Source organism: Lepidochelys kempii, chromosome 1 (genome assembly GCF_965140285.1).
Source record: "Lepidochelys kempii isolate rLepKem1 chromosome 1, rLepKem1.hap1, whole genome shotgun sequence".
Taxonomy (NCBI): Eukaryota; Metazoa; Chordata; order Testudines; family Cheloniidae; genus Lepidochelys; species Lepidochelys kempii.
The window spans coordinates 337,244,305-337,261,540 of record NC_136380.1 but is presented as its reverse complement, the minus strand read 5'-3'; positions in this window follow the sequence as shown (position 1 = coordinate 337,261,540).

Below are 17,236 nucleotides of genomic sequence, written 5' to 3'. Positions count from 1 at the left end.
ATGTTTAAAATCAAATTTACACAAGTTAAGAGGGAAGGTACTGTACATCTGGGGTTTGGCTTGGGTTATGGGGGATTGCAAGTATCGGTTACAAGGTTCACGAGGTACATACATATCACATAACCAGCATAGATCCAGATTGAGGTGTGGGAGTTTTTAATGCATCAGTGGATAAATGGGCTCGGGTATGCCACCCATGGAATGTATTAAGAGTCTGAGTCAGTATTGGTGTAGAGAATAAGTACATGGGTGGGGTGCGTCCCTCGATTCGTCAGGGAAGGAAGTGGGTTATTTCCCTGGTCAGCGTTCTCGGTTACTCGACGTGGTACTGTCAATGTCCTGTGATGTGTTCCATGAGCTGTCTCATGAGCCAGGCGTAGCATACTACTGCGACAGAAAAACTCCTTCCATCAACGTAAGAAGCATCTCCACTACAATGCTACAGCAATGCTGCTGAAGCTGTAGCTCTGCCATGGCAGTGTAGACATGCCCTTCATCTCTTTGTGCTTCAGTTTCTCTATCTGTAACATGGGGATTAATTTTTTTCCCTCCCATCCTTTGTCTATCTTGTCTATTTAGACAGGGCAGGGGCTGTTTCTTAATATGTATTTTTATGGTCCCCTAGCACAATAGAGCCCAAGTCTCTAGGTCCCCAAACTGTGAGGCGTGCCCTTCTACGGGGGGCGTGGATGAATGTTTGGGGAGGCGCAGCTGGGCCCAGGCCAGCCCCTCGGGGGGCGGAGAGGGAGCATCACCCAACTCTGCTCCTGGCTACGGCTGCTGGCCATGGCTCCCAGATCCCTTACCCCTGCCCATGTCTTCTCCCCCCCCCCACCCACCCCACCCCAGCCCTCCAGGAGCCGCAGCCCCACTCCTGGCCTCAGCTCAGGGAGCGGGCATGGACAGGGATAAGGGGGGGCATGAGGTAAAAATTTTGGGGACCACTGCTTTAGGCAGTACCATAATACAAATAATGCATAACAAAAAGGGTAAGGAAGGAGAGTGGGAAAAGAGGCGGCTATGGAAGAAAGGGTTTCATGTCAATTGTATAATTCCCAGGCTTTCCAGTTTTACTCACCGGTTAAGAGCTGTGATTTAGGGCTCCTTAATTTTGTGGTTGTTTCTCTCTTAAAAGAGGAAACAGATCAAACTGTAGTGGATTGAACCTTAGAGCAGGGGGAAAACATGGCTTGCTTTAATTGTAGCTATTTTCTAAAGTTATCAAGGCATTAAATCCTTTGGGTGACCTCATTCATCCAAGAAAGTGACTCATTCCTTTCTTTGTCAGAGGGTAATCTCAAACTGTATTTTTGGTTTAATTTCCCTTCCCCCACCCATTTATTTCTTCTCTTTTCTTTATCCAAAAACATAACAACTCCATCCCATCCCCCATTTATATTTCTGCCAATCACTACATGCGAGTTGAGGCCCCAGTCCTGCCATTGGATCCCTGCGGACAGACCTATACGTCCATGTGGATCCAACTGAAGCATGAGGGTGTAACTGATCATTATACTGTATCTGAAACTGCAAAAGATCGGATGGAAATCTGTTTCAGTACAAGTAAGACATGCAGGAGAAGTGAAAGACAATTTGGAACAATGGTACGGATACTTTGAGAATGCACAAATCATAAATGAGCCTTCTTGGATGAAGTGTTAATTGGAATGCATGTTTTACATATTTGGATTCACCCAGTCACTCTATATATTTATTACAAGGAAACTTTTCTTTAGCAAATGACTTGGATTGCAGTGAAGGATGATTGCAATGACAGCGGAATTTTGAATCATACAAATGATGATTGATTGTTACCTGTTAGGTTCACTCCCTCTGGGGCACCTGGCATAGGCCACTGTCAGTAGACAGGATACTGGGCTGGATGGACCTTTGGTCTGACCCAGTGTGGCCGTTCTTATGTTCTTATGGATATCTTTATGGCACTCAGCCATGCCACCTCAGTACTGTTTTTTCAAGGGTAAGATGTAAAGCTGAAGCCATGACCACTTGTGGTTATTAAGGATTGCTTGGCACTTTCTGTGAGGCCATGTCTTCACTCAGAGAAAAGGCTGTGATGCTGGGCAAGCCACCAAAAACAACAGTTTTTGTGGGTGGCCATGAAATTGTGTGTTCCTTATTTTCTGGGTGCCCTGAACTTAGGACACCAAAGATCAGATTTGCAGATGTGCTGAATGCTCACAACTACAACTGAAGTCCACTGGAGCTGTGCTGTGAACAAAGTACTATAAAATACTATGTCCTCTGAAAAATCTGCCCACAGGCATCTCAGGTTGGGTACCCAAAATTAATGGACAATTCTGACAATTTCAGCCTCAGTCATTCAATGCCTCAGCCCCCCATCTGTAAAAGGGGGCTGATAATACCAATGCATTGTGAAGATAAATTTATTAATGTTTCTGGAGCACTCATACACTACAGAGAGAGCACCATAGAAATGTCTAGGAGGAAATGAACAATTCTGTATTGAGTGCAGGGTTTAGATAGTATGCAGTAAACTTGGCGTAGGACCACACACTGAATGAAGCAGATGTCTGTGGAAAAATAGTATGTGATCATGTAATTAAAGACTCTTGTAATGCATATGCACAAGGGTAATAAATTAAGGCTGCACAAGCAACCCTAACTGTGGCATTTCCTAACGTTTGAGTGCTTGACTTGCAACCTTAATATCCTTTTCACATAATTTTCGTATATAATTATTAGTAATTCAGTAGCACTTAGAGGCCCAAGATTGAGTCTGCATTGTGCTACGCCCTGCACAAACACATAGTGAGAGCCAGTTCCTTCCATGAAGCTCTCACTGTCTCTATAGACAAGACAGACAAAGGGTGAGAGAGGCGCGGGGCGTGAAATGACTTCCCAAGGTTGCACATCAGCAGCAGTCAGGAATGAAACCCTACTGTCCTAACTCCTCGTCTGGTGCCTTTTCCAGTAAATTACACTGCCTCTTGAAGTAATGGGTGTAGTGAACTCTACACAGCACTGGCAAAATTCTTAGGGACCCTTCTGGGTAAAAGGCACTATACAAACGTAAGATATCATTTTTTACCAAAAATAGTTTATTGGAATCCCAGTCATGAATGAGCTGGCTGCACTTCAGAGCATCTCTCAGACTGAAAGATACACTGGAAATATTTAACAAGATATGCCTTCTTTTTTATTAACATTTATGGCCAAAAGTACACGGTCATTTCATTTTATAAACATGATGTGACATGATCACTTGGCATGCTTGTTACCATATAAATCAAATGGTTTCTATTACATATCTTGATTTTTCTTATCTGTTTGTGTTTATATTTTGTTAAAAAGAAACAATAAAAAACAATATTACATTATTTAGACTGTAAGCTCTTTGGGGCGGGAACTGTTTCTTAATGGATGTCTGCATAGTGCCCAGAAAAATGGGGTCCTGGTTTCAGTTGGGGTGTCTACATGCTACTGCAATAAGATATTAAATAATCATAATGTATTTTATCTTCCCCATGTTTTTGCAACAGACGCTGCTTGTGTCAACCAGTGTCATTCCATTGAGTTCAAAGGAGCAACACTGATTTACATCAGATGAGGATCTAGTCCTCTGTGTTCGAATTTGTTTATTTTTAAAATGGTTGTCTAGACTTTTCATAAACTAAAACAATATGACTGTAGGTTTCTATGGTCATTTTTCTGTGCTACAACTTAGCAGAGACATCAGTTTTGTATCTGAACAAACATCTGCTATACACATATATACAGGATATGAACAACATGAAATTTTAGTTTTCTCTTTTTTCTTTACATAAAGCCTGGGGCATAAAAGGGATTTCCTCAGAGTTTTCCTGTGTATTTGAAATTAAGATCGGGATGCCACCTTGGTTTCCTCTTTTTCTAAGCATTCAGTGAAAGGAAATGATTCTGGATCAAATCACAAAGAGAACTGGAAAAACCAGAATACTGCACATGCAGTCATTCAGAAGCTTAATTATCTATTATACTGTATCTTTATGTAGGAGGGATAATAGATACATCCCAGATGTTAATAGTTGGACCCTGTGGTTGACCTACAGCTCAAATAATCCATATTGTGATTAATGCTACACAGCTGGATACAAAATATGTTTGTTCCACAGGCTGCAGGACAAAGGGGGATTCTATTTACAGCAGAATTTTATTTGATAACTGCTTTAGAAATCATTCTGACCACTACCTACATGTTGGGCTCTATTATGCTGAGAACCTTAACAGATACTCGGTCGGTACTCCTTCGACTGGGACTTAGAAGACGTGGGGTCTGTTCCTGTCACTGCTATTAGCCTGGTGGGTGATGTTGGGCAAGTCACTTTCTGTGCTTCAGTTTCCCCATCTGTAAAATCACAGAATCATAGAAATGTAGGACTGGAAGGGACCTCGAGAGGTCATTTAGTCATCCCCCATGCAGAGGCAGGACCAACTATACCTAGATCATCCCTGTTTGTCTAACCTGTTATTAAAAACCTCTAATAATGGGGATTCCACAACCTCCCTTGCAAGCCTAGTCCAGTTCATAACTATCCTTATAGTTAGAAAGTTTTTCCTCATATCTAACCTCAAGCTCTCTTGCTGCAGATTAAGCAAATTACTTCTTGTCCTACCTTCAGTGGACGTGGAGAACACTTGATCACCATCATCTTTATAACAGCCCTTAGCATACTTGAAGACTGTTATCAGTCTTCCTTTCTCAAGATTTAAACACGCCCAGACCTTTTGCCTTTCCTCATAGTCAAGTTTTCTAAAAAAAATTATCATTTTTGTTGCCCTATTTTGGACTCTCTACAATTTGTTCACATCTTTCTTAAAATGTGGCCCTCAAAGCTGGACACAGCACTTCATATGAGGCCTCACAAGTGCCAAGTAGAGTGAGATAATTACCTCTTGTATCTTAAAAGTAACACTCCTCTTAATACACCCCAGAATAAGATTAGCCTTTTTGGCAACTGCATCACATTGTTGACTTATTCAGTTTGTGATCTACTATAACCCTCGGATCCTTTTCAGCAGTACCACTGCCTAGACAGTTATTCCCCATTTTGTATCTGTGCATTTGATTTTTCCTTCCTAAATGTAGTACTTTGCACTTGTCTTTATTGAATTTCATCTTGTTGATTTTGGACGAATTCCTCTATTTGTCAAGGCCATTTTGAACCATAATCCTGTCCTCCAAAGTGCTAGCCACTCCTCCCAGCTTGGTGTCGTTTGTAAATTTTATAAGCTTACTCTCCACTCCACTATCCAAGTAATTAATGAAAATATTGACTAATAATAGACCCAGGACAGACACCTGCAGGACCCCACTAGATGGGGGATAAAATGGGGATAATGATACTGACCTCTTGAGCAAAGCAGTTTGAGATCTAATACTGAAGAGTGCAATATAAGAGATGGGTATTATTATTCATAGGATTAGGTCCTGTATGCCATCTATGCTGTGAATTTTTTTCTGCACCTTCCTTCTTATCTTGTATTTGTTACTTGTACATATCTAGTTACTGCCCGTTAACACAATCATTTTAATGTTTGCCTTCTCTTGTTGTCATTATTCAAAATTGTTATAGCACCATAAATTGTAACACTGTGCATGACAAACAGAGGGAGATACACTCCTATAAAGAAAGTCTATATTTCTGAGACTATATATGGGTTTGGTACTGAATGTATGAGTGATCTCTCTCTAGACACAATGCACATCCCATAAATGTACAGCATATGGTCCTGTGGAACACTCATAAAATCATGAAATCAAGTTCTTCAACAGAACAAGTGTAATATGTGGTAAGGGAGTGCCCATTATAACCAGAACTGTAATATGTAAATTGCAATGCATTGCAATTTGAGGCTGTAATTTACTAAATGTTTGTACAATGCCTAGCACAATAGGGCTTTCATTTGATTGGCCTTTATGTACTATCAAAATATAAAATGTTAAATAATAAATGTTAATATTCCACTACAGCCTCTGAGAAGTTCCAATCTGTACATCTAGTCATTACACATCTGGGCTGTAATGCAGGCCGGAGTGGGTGGGTGGGTGGGTGTGGGTTTTGTTAGTTTTCTTGGTTATTTTATTTATTAAAAATGTTACTTCATTAACTGTCTGTGCTGTGGGTGCCTTTACAGCAATTAAAATTGACAATTTCACATAATTTCCCACTAAAACAATCAACAGCTCAGTCCATCAGGGAGAGGAAAATAAACATCCCCCTCCACAACGCTCCTAAAAACACGGTTTTAAAAAATGTAACAACATCTGTCAAACAGTTTGAGTCCTCTTCCCCCACCTTTCCTCAGTGTAACCATTACACTACCATGACTTCAATGGGATTATTCACATGCTTAAAGTTAAACATTCACTTCAGTGCTTTGGTGGATTAGGGCTCTTTAGCATCTTTCATCTAACACTCTCAAAATACTTTACAAACCTTGGTTAAACCTCAGCACTCATACAAAGCAGATATATAACTTCTATCTAACTTCTTTCCAGTGTGCCCATCATCACAGCATCTGAACAACAGTTTAACAGATGGGGAAACTGAGGTTAAGGGCCTGATTTTTGAAGGGCTGAACACTCAACTCCACTTGAAATCAGTGGGAGCTGTATAGCTCAGTCCATGTGGAAATTAGGCCCTAAGTGGTTTACCTACAGTAAATTGGTGACAGTGCTCAGAATAAAACGCAGAACTCCTGACTCCCAGTCCCACAGTCCAGCAGTTCTCAGACTTCATTGCACTATGACCCCCTTCTGACAACTAAAACTATTACATGACCCCAGGATGGGGGACTGAAGCCTGAACCCGCCCAAGCCCCACCGCTCTGGGGGGGAAGCCCAAGGGCTTCAGCCCTAGACAGGGGGCCTGTAACCTGAGCCCCGATACCCAGGGTTAAAGCCAAAGCCTGAGCCCCCACTGCCCAGGGCTTTAGCCCTCTGGCTTCAGCTTCGGCCTTCGATGGTGGGGCTCAGGCTTCGGCTTCTGCCCTGGGCAGTGGGGCTCAGGTTTCAGCCCCAGACCCCAGCAAGTCTAACACCAGCCCTGGCAACCCCATTAAAATGGGGTCGCGACCCACTTTGGGGTCCGGACCCACAGTTCGAGAACCCCTTCCATAGTCTAACTACAAGACACACACCCCGCTCACTTTATGCTCACATATAATATGTACAAATATTTCACAGTGTGTTTTCATTTTTCTTTCCTCATAGTTCTCAGTGAAATATACTTGAACATGTGGGATGAAATCCTGGCCCCACTGAACTCTGTGGGAATTTCATCCATGAACTATACTTCTGGCATGGACTGTCTCATACTCTATGCCCTGGTCTACACTAGGAGTTTAGGTCGAATTTAGCAGCGTTAAATCGATGTAAACCTGCTCCCGTCCACACGATGAAGCCCTTTTTTTCAAATTAAAGGGCTCTTAAAATTGATTTCCTTAATCCACCTCTGTCAAGTGGATTAGCGCTTAAATCGGCCTTGCCGGGTTGAATTTGGGGTACTGTGGACGCAATTAGACGGTATTGGCCTCCGGGAGCTATCCCAGAGTGCTCTATTGTAACAGCTCTGGACAGCACTCTCAACTCAGATGCACTGGCCAGGTAGACAGGAAAAGGCCCGCAAACTTTTGAATTTCAATTTCCTGTTTGCATGGTCACCTGCAGCTTGCCACGCTGGCCAGAGCTCATCAGCAGAGGTGACCATGATGGAATCCCAGAATCGCAAAAGAGCTCCAGCATGGACCGAATGGGAGGTACGGGATCTGATCGCTGTATGGGGAGAGGAATCCGTGCTATCAGAACTCCGTTCCAGTTTTCGAAATGCCAAAACATTTGTAAAAATCTCCCAGGGCATGAAGGACAGAGGCCATAACAGGGACCCGAAGCAGTGCCGTGTGAAACTTAAGGAGCTGAGACAAGCCTACCAGAAAACCAGAGAGGCGAACGGCCACTCCGGGTCAGAGCACCAAACATGCCGCTTCTATGATGAGCTGCATGCCATTTTAGGGGGTTCAGCCACCACTACCCCAGCCATGTTGTTTGACTCCTTCAATGGAGATGGAGGCAACACAGAAGCAGGTTTTGGGGACGAGGAAGATGATGATGATGAAGTTGTAGATAGCTCACAGGAAGCAAGCAGAGAAACCGGTTTTCCCGACAGCCAGGAACTGTTTCTCACCCAGGACCTGGAGGCAGTCCCCCCGAACCCACCCAAGGCTGCCTCCCGGACCTGCCAGACGGAGAAGGGACCTCTGGTGAGTATACCTTTTAAAATACTATACATGGTTTAAAAGCAAGCATGTTTAATGATTAATTTGCCCTGGCATTTGCTGCTCTCCTGGATGTACTCCCAAAGCCTTTGCAAAAGGTTTCTGGGGAGGGCAGCCTTATTCCACCCACCATGGTAGGACACTTTACCACACCAGGCCAGTAGCATGTACTTGGGAATCACTGTAGAACAAAGTTCATTGCAGTGTATGTTTGCTGGCATTCAAACAACATCTGTTCTTTATCTCTCTGTGTTATCCTCAGGAGAGTGATGCCATTCATGGTCACCTGGTTGAAATAGGGTGCTTTTCTTAAGGGGACATGCAGAGGTGCCCGTTCCTGCTGGGCTGTTTGCCTGTGGCTGAACAGAAATGTTCCCCGCTGTTAGCCATGGGGGGGGGAAAGAGGGGAGGAGCTAGCCACGTGGTGGGGGGAGGCAAAATGCAACCTTGGAACGAAAGCACATGTGCTGTCTATGTAATGTTAACAGCAAGGTTTACTGTGAAAGAGTGTAGCCATTGTTCTAGAAAATGTGTCTTTTTAAATACCACTGTCCCTTTTTTTTTTCCACCAGCTGCATGTGTTTCAAAATCACAGGATCTTCTCCTTCCCAGAGGCTAGTGAAGATTAGAAGGCAAAAAAAATGCACTCGTGATGAAATGTTCTCTGAGCTCATGCTGTCCTCCCACACTGACATAGCACAGATGAATGCGTGGAGGCAGACAATGTCAGAGAGCAGGAAAGCACAATATGATCGGGAGGAGAGGTGGCGGGCTGAAGAGAGTAAGTGGCGGGCTGAAGAGAGTAAGTGGCAGGCTGAAGAGAGGGCTGAAGCTCAAATGTGGCGGCAGCGTGATGAGAAGAGGTAGGATTCAATGCTGAGGCTGCTGGAGGATCAAACCAATATGCTCCAGCGTATGGTTGAGCTGCAGGAAAGGCTGCAGGAGCACAGACCGCTGCTACAGCCCCTGTGTAACCAACCGCCCTCCTCCCCAAGTTCCATAGCCTCCTCACCCAGACGCCCAAGAATGCGGTGGTGGGGCCTCCGGCCACCCGGCCACTCCACCCCAGAGGATTGCCCAAGCAACAGAAGGCTGGCATTCAATAAGTTTTAAAGTTTTAAACTTTTAAAGTGCTGTGTAGCCTTGTCCTTCCCTCCTCCACCAGCCCTCCTGGTGCTTCTCTCCTCCACTACCCCTCCTGGGCTATCTTGGTAGTTATCCCCCTATTTGTGTGATGAATGAATAAAGAATGCATGAATGTGAAGCAACAATGACTTTATTGCCTCTGCAGGCAGTGATCGAAGGGAGGAGGTGGTTAGCTTACAGGGAAGTAGAGTGAACCAAGGGGCGGTGGGTTTCATCATGGAGAAACAAACAGAACTTTCACACCGTAGCCTGTCCAGTCATAAAACTGGTTTTCAAAGCTTCTCTGATGCCCACCGCGCCCTCCTGTGCTCTTCTAACCGCCCTGGTGTCTGGCTGTGTGAAACCAGCAGCCAGGCGATTTGCCTCAACCTCCCACCCTGCCATAAACGTCTCCCCCTTGCTCTCACAGATATTGTGGAGCGCACAGCAAGCAGTAATAACAGTGGGAATATTGGTTTCGCTGAGGTCTAAGCGAGTCAGTAAACTGCGCCAGCGCGCTTTTAAATGTCCAAATGCACATTCTACCACCATTCTGCACTTGCTCAGCCTGTAGTTGAACAGCTCCTGACTACTGTCCAGGCTGCCTGTGTACGGCTTCATGAGCCATGGCATTAAGGGGTAGGCTGGGTCCCCAAGGATACATATAGGCATTTCAACGTCCCCAATGGTTATTTTCTGGTGTGGGAATAAAGTCCCTTCCTGCAGCTTTTGAAACAGACCAGAGTTCCTTAAGATGCGAGCGTCATGTACCTTTCCCGGCCATCCCACGTTGATGTTGGTGAAATGTCCCTTGTGATCCACCAGAGCTTGCAGCACTATTGAAAAGTACCCCTTGTGGTTTATGTACTTGCCGGCTTGGTGCCCGGTGCCAAGATAGGAATATGGGTTCCGTCTATGGCCCCACCACAGTTAGGGAATCCCATTGCAGCAAAGCCATCCACTATGACCTGCACATTTCCTAGGGTCACTACCCTTGATATCAGCAGATCTTTGATTGCGTGGGCTACTTGCATCACAGCAGCCCCCACAGTAGATTTGCCCACTCCAAATTGATTCCTGACTCACCAGTAGCTGTCTGGCATTGAAAGCTTCCACAGGGCTATTGCCACTCGCTTCTCAACTGTGAGGGCTGCTCTCATCTTGGTATTCTTGCGCCTCATGGCAGGGGAAAGCAAATCACAAAGTTCCATGAAAGTGCCCTTACGCACGCGAAAGTTTCGCAACCACTGCGAATCGTCCCAGACCTGCCACACTATGCGGTCCCACCAGTCTGTGCTTGTTTCCCAAGCCCAGAATCGGCCTTCCACCACATGAACCTGCCCCATTAGGCCCATGATGCCCACATTGCCAGGGCCTCTGCTTTGAGAGAAGTCTGTGTCCATGTCCTCATCACTCACGTCACCGCGCTGACGTCGCCTACTTGCCCGGTATCACTTTGCCAGGTTCTGGTGCTGCATATTCTGCTGGATAATGCATGTGGTGTTTAATGTGCTCCTAATTGCCAAAGTGATCTGAGCGGGCTCCATGCTTGCCATGGTATGGCGTCTGCACAGAAAAAAGGCGCGGAACGATTATCTGCTGTTGCCCTGACGGAGGGAGGGGCGACTGAAGACATGGCTTACAGGGTTGGCTTACAGGGAATTAAAATCAACAAAGGGGGTGGCTTTGCGAGAAACTGAATGGCTCCCTCAAGGATAGAACTCGAAACCTCAAGGATAGAACTCAAAACTGAGTTTAGCAGGCCGTTGATTTCACAGAGGGAAGGAGGGAGGGAGGAGAAAATGAATACAAAACAAATCTGGTCTATTTCTTGTTTTGAGCCACTTCATCTATCTTTATACATCTTGCTGGCAGCAGACTGTGCAGTACGACCGCTAGCCGTCATCATCTTCTGGGTGCTCGGCAGAAGACGGTGCAGCATGACGACTAGCCATCATCTTCTGCTGGCTGGAGCTTAAAAGACAGCACACTGCCGGTAGGAGTGAATCGCCACGAGACGAAACAAGGGAAATGACCTGGCTGAGTCACTCCCATGTTTGCCCAGGCACCCGATTAAAAGAGCACCCAGGACTACGTCGATGTTGGCTACCAGTCATACTGCACTGTCTGCTGCCAAAAGGCAATTAACTGCTGCTGTGTAGCAATGCAGTACCACGTCTGCCAGCACCCAGGAGACATACGATGACGGTTAGCTGAGCGGGCTCCATGCTTGCCGTGGTATGGCGTCTGCATAGTTAACTCAAGAAAAAAGGCGCAAAACGATTGTCTGCCCTTGCTTTCACGGAGGGAGGGAGGGAACGGGGGCCTGACGATATGTACCCAGAACCACCCATGACAATGTTTTAGCCCCATCAGGTAGTGGGATTTCTACCCAGAATTCAAATGGGCGGTGGAGAAAACTGCGGGAACTGTGGGATAACCACCCACAGTGAAAAGCTCCGGAAGTCGACGGTTGCCTCGGTACTGTGGACACACTCCGCCGATACATGCACTTAGAGCACTTGTGTGGGGACACACACAATCAACTGTATAAAAACGCTTTCTACAAAACCGACTTCTATAAATTCGACCTAATTTCGTAGTGTAGACATACCCTATGTTTGCACAGTACCTAGCAAAACGGGGCCCTGATCTCAGTTGATCTCTGCACCACCATAATAGTAGCAGCTATGAGAAATTCTAAATTTTTAAACAGTTTTTAAATATGTATTCCTGGTTTCCCTTGGAATTAATCATCATTATACCCAGTTTGCCATGTTTCTATCTCTCCCCCAACCATTTTAGTAACCAGCTGACATTCCCTATAAAGAAATCAGCAGGCTGAGCAACATTGTGGCCATTCTTAGGTCCTTTGAGGCTTTACTGTTGACTGACCATATCACAGCTGAGGTTGCTGGTAAATTATATATCCTCTGCCTACAAGCATCTGCCCCATGGCTGTTCTCCCCTCATAATAAAACCTAATCAAATCCTGCATGTTTTGTGCAATTTCAGAAGTGGCATTCCCAATGAGCACAAGTGAGATAAATTACTAAGTATGGTAAACACAAATGCTCAGGAGTATGGCTTAACACTTCCAACCCAGCTTCCATCACAAACAGTCATGTGCAGCTTTCAGTTAAATAACACATCACCAGTCCCATTCATGTTGACTGCTACGTCACCACAAAAGCGAGTGAAAAACTTGATGCCTTTCTGCCTAGCAATAGGGCTGCCCACAAACAAATACTTCCACTTCTAGGAATTATGTGTATGACAAATCAATATCCTAGTGGCAACCCAAGGGAAAAATACTAGATAGGCTGCTCTCTTCCAAAGGTCAGTCTGTTTCTTCTTTGCTTTACTACAGGCAGGATAAAGCCTTGGGAGAAGCCTGACGTTCAGTCCAAATTACAAGTAATGCATTTAATTTATGAGACAAATGAATGTCAGAAGGGAACTGGAAAGAGAAAGTGCGTCTTTGACATTATAGCACCCCAGGCGTTGCAATGTATAGGGAACATTCCGATCCAAGAAGAGATCAAACTGTATCAATACTGAGGAGAATCCATTGGTCCAGTTTATAACTCCCTGAAAAAAATCTAACAATATGATGGAACATTTTCATTTCCGTTGCCTTCCACACTCATTAGCAGCACTGTAAAACCCTGATTCTTCATTTGTATTGTAGCTTTTATTAAGACTCACCTCTTTTTTCAGACAGCCTTAAAATTATGACTGTGTGGAGTTTTATGCTGTCTTTTATTGCAAACCAATCATGGATATTTTGGCACTAGTACATGGTGTATTTTTTATGCATGATTAAACTTTTTTATCTGTACAGTTAGAATTGTAGAATATAAGGAGGGCTTTTGGGTTTGCCTGGTTGTGTGGGTGGGTGGGTGGTGTGTTTTTTGTTTTTGCATCCTACACTAGAGATAGTTGTTTCTGGCAATCAAATTAATGAAGATCATGACTGAACTCTTCCAAATCAGGGTTCCACAGGAGTTTAATGCAATGTGTGATTGATATAAGTTACTCCACCCATAAATTACAATCCTAAATACATATGTATTTTCATAGAACTTCTTCTATCGAATTATACCCCCCTACCCCCAGATGCACATATGGAGTGGTCTCTTTCATCTCCCAGGGAAGTAGAGACACAGTTGCTTCCATGACACCATCCCTTGTGCAGGGTATTCAGTAGGTCCGGATTGGCACTGAGGAAGGGGACAGAGACGGGACAGGCTGGGGTCAGAAATCAGAGGACTGAGATTTGGAGGGGACATCCTTCCAAATTCCACCTACCCTGCATAGATTCTGAGAAAAAAATAAACACAGCCTAAGGCAGTATTTTCTTTCCCACAGATCACTTAGGGGAAGCTGTGGCCAGAGACACCCTGATAGCATGGTTGTAATGGACCCACCCCACTAGGGAGTGGAGCAGTGTACTGGGGACAAAGAAATAGTGTAGGACCCGCTGTGCCCAATGGCTGTGGTCTCCATGGATACTTCATCTTCAGCCCCGCCACCTATACTGCAAAGAAGTAAACCTGCCCCCAGGGGCATGCGCAATGGGGGACAAGCAGGACCACAGCTCTCCCGCCCCCCCCCCCCCCCGCCTCCAAATCAGCAGGGGCACAGAGCTCCTCTGCGGTCAGGGCTGTGAGAGTGAGCTCCTCTGACCCAGCCCGGGCGGGAGATGACAACTCCGGCCCTGGGGTGGTGAGGGGAGATCCAGCTCCTCCAGCTGCTGGGGCCACTGGGGGATGGAGGGAGAGCCAGCTACACTGGCCCCAGGGCCACGGCGGGGAAAGGTAGCTCCTCCAGCCACAGGCCAGTGGGGAAGACAGCTCCTCCGACTGTGAGGGCCACAGAAAGCGGCTAATTTTTTATTCCTGTGCATACCCCTGTCAGCCCCGCATTTCCTCCCAATGAGATACAGTGGGAGGTCAGGATCACAAGGAAATCCTCCTGGAGATTTCCTCCCTCATAATCTCCTTCTACAGGTTTTCCCACAGGAGGAGATGATCTTCAACTACTGATAGGAAATGAGCTTTTATAAATAAATACTAATACTTAGTACAAATTTCCTCATGGAAATCTTGATCCTACAGCCATGGAAGAAAAACCTCGTTGACTTCAATGATGAAGGAGCTAAACCATAACGCTTAATACAAAGCCCATCCAAGTTAACTGGAGCCTTTCCATTGACTTCAATGGGCTTTGGATCAAGCCCATATTCTTCACTGCCATATAAGATTATCCTGAATATATAGAGAGACTCTAAAACTTAATGTGACTACTCAAAGCAAGGTTTACTCTCCCCTTTGTTTTGGATTTGTAATATTTTCTCAGTCTAAAAGAAAGCACCATGATATTCATTTCACCTGGAAACTGGACCTTATTCATACAGATATCTCAAGGAATGACAAATGCTAATGAATAGTGAATCAGGACAGCCCTGGCTATGAGCAATTACAGAAACAAATAGCTTCAATAAAATGCTTTGTCCTCATTGACATGAGTGCACCTCCCATCTAGCTAAATTCTGGGCCTTTACAATGTTGGATGTAAAGCCAGACGGTCTCACTGTAGTTACTTCACATATATATCATCTTTTAAATCAGCTATTCTTTATTGTGCTAACAACAAGTACAGAGGTAGACTGAAAAGTAAGGTATTGTATTGTATGTGTATTATTTTTGGATATAACCCTAAGTCTTTTCCTAGGTTACATACACCACCACCATGCCCACCATATATATTCAGTTATCTTTACATTTGTATTCTTTTATTATGTTGAATCAGTTGCAGAGCTAGAAATTGAGCCCCGGGGGCCCTCATTTCTACTCTCACCAGGGAGCTCTGCCTCTCAATTGTAATAAATAAATCCCTGTAATCACAGAGAGAAAAAGGAAACAAAAGCTTCCTGCTAGCTTTTCCTGGAGGAATAGCAGTGAAATAATTCATTCCTGGAGTGTCCTAAGGAAATACAACATAGTTATAAAACACCAAAAAATTATCCTAGCACGAATACAATGGTATGGTTGAAATATTTAGCTCCTCAGTTTTGCAGAATAATAGTCTTCTTAATGCATTTCCACATCTTTGCTCCCCTCCACAACCTGCAGAAGAAGGGAATGCTTACCTGCTAAGACAAAACTCCCCTTGACTTCCATATGAAAACAACAGGGGTGAAGTGGCTGGATACATGAGGTTATGGGATGATTTTCTGTCAGTATCTCTTATAAACTGCTCTGCTCTTCTTTACAGAGGAACAAAATTCTTCTTTCATTTACTCTCAAGCCAAATTCTAGTCTTACTATAAGAGCTGGTTGGGACATGATATTTTTTCCTGTCAAAAAAGTGTCATTGAAAACCTGAAAATCCGATATATTTTTTTCCAGTTTAAAACCAAACATTTCTGTTTTTTCTCTTTTATCAACAAAATCTCTCAACGAAGATGGACATTTTATACAAAAATTTCCGTTTGGTTGAAAAAGCCATTTTCCACCAGCTCTTCTGATTCTGTCACTCATGTGTAGGGTTGCCAGGCCTCCAGGATTATCTTGGAGTCTCCAGGAATTAAAGATTAATCTTTAATTAAAGATTATGTCATGTGAGAAAACCTCCAGGAATACGTCCAACCAAAACTGGCAACTCTACTCCCGGGACAGCTCCAGTGACTACACCACCATCTGAAGTCCTGGTGTTTGGGGCAAGGAGGGGATATTTCCTTTCCTAAATTCTGAACAGATAACTATAGGGTTTCCCTCCTTATTCCTTAGTGCAAGGGAGACTATGGAAAATAAACATATATCAGTTGCAGGTGGGGATTTTGGTGCTGGTGAGGAAGTAAGTTTGATAATATCTAGTCAAATAACATTGCTTACTTCCATTGATGTCATCGGCCTGACCAGTGGCATGCCGAGCAAAGTCATATGTTGTATTAGCAATAAAGTAGATGGAGCACATTTGGCAAAGACTTTGCACACTGAACACTGATTTCATGTCACTGACAGTGACAACAAGAAGGCAGGTGGGCAGCCTAAGGTTTACAGTGGGTGAGCCATACAGTCATGTGCGGTCTTGCTCTTCTAGGAATCCCCCACATCTCACACATGCCTGATTCACCAGTCAATGTGTCATCTTCAGCTCCCCAGCTGTAGCCCTGTCTGTGACCTGCCAGACAGAAGGAAGTGAATCCCCACTCTGACCTCCTCCCTCACTCTATAAATTGTGCTTTGGCTCAGCCTATCAATTCATATTTGGGGAAGGAGGTCGCCAGAGGCCATGGACCCTCATGAACTGGCAAAACATGAGGCAAGGTTTCAGGCAAGCCAGAGATGCCTGGGTGGAGTGGTGTGAGCAAATCTGGGTGAGAGCCATTACAGGTGGGGACAAAGATGTACTGGATCCTGAAAATACGTCAGGACAGCCTTGAGCAGTGATGGCAAGGCAGATGATGTAGATTGTTTTCAGTTGTCAGTTGAAAGCTCCATCTGGGAAGGGAACTAGGCTATACGCTAACAGTATGCTTAGCATTGAATGGGAAGAGGCCCAGCTGGTAGATATGCTTGAGCCTTGCCCTGGAGCTCCTCTGGGATGCTGGCAAAGGGACAGTAAATCTGTGTGCCTGTTTGGTAAGACAGAACGTTGAGCGGAGAACTGGGAGTAAGTGCCAGAAATTCAGCATGACGGAGAGACCTACAGACAGGCAAACCCAAATCCTGACCCCGTGCTGCATGAATGCACAAAACAGGGAGCCGGGTGAGTGTGTGTGTTTGGGTTTTGCAAAAACCTTATCGGG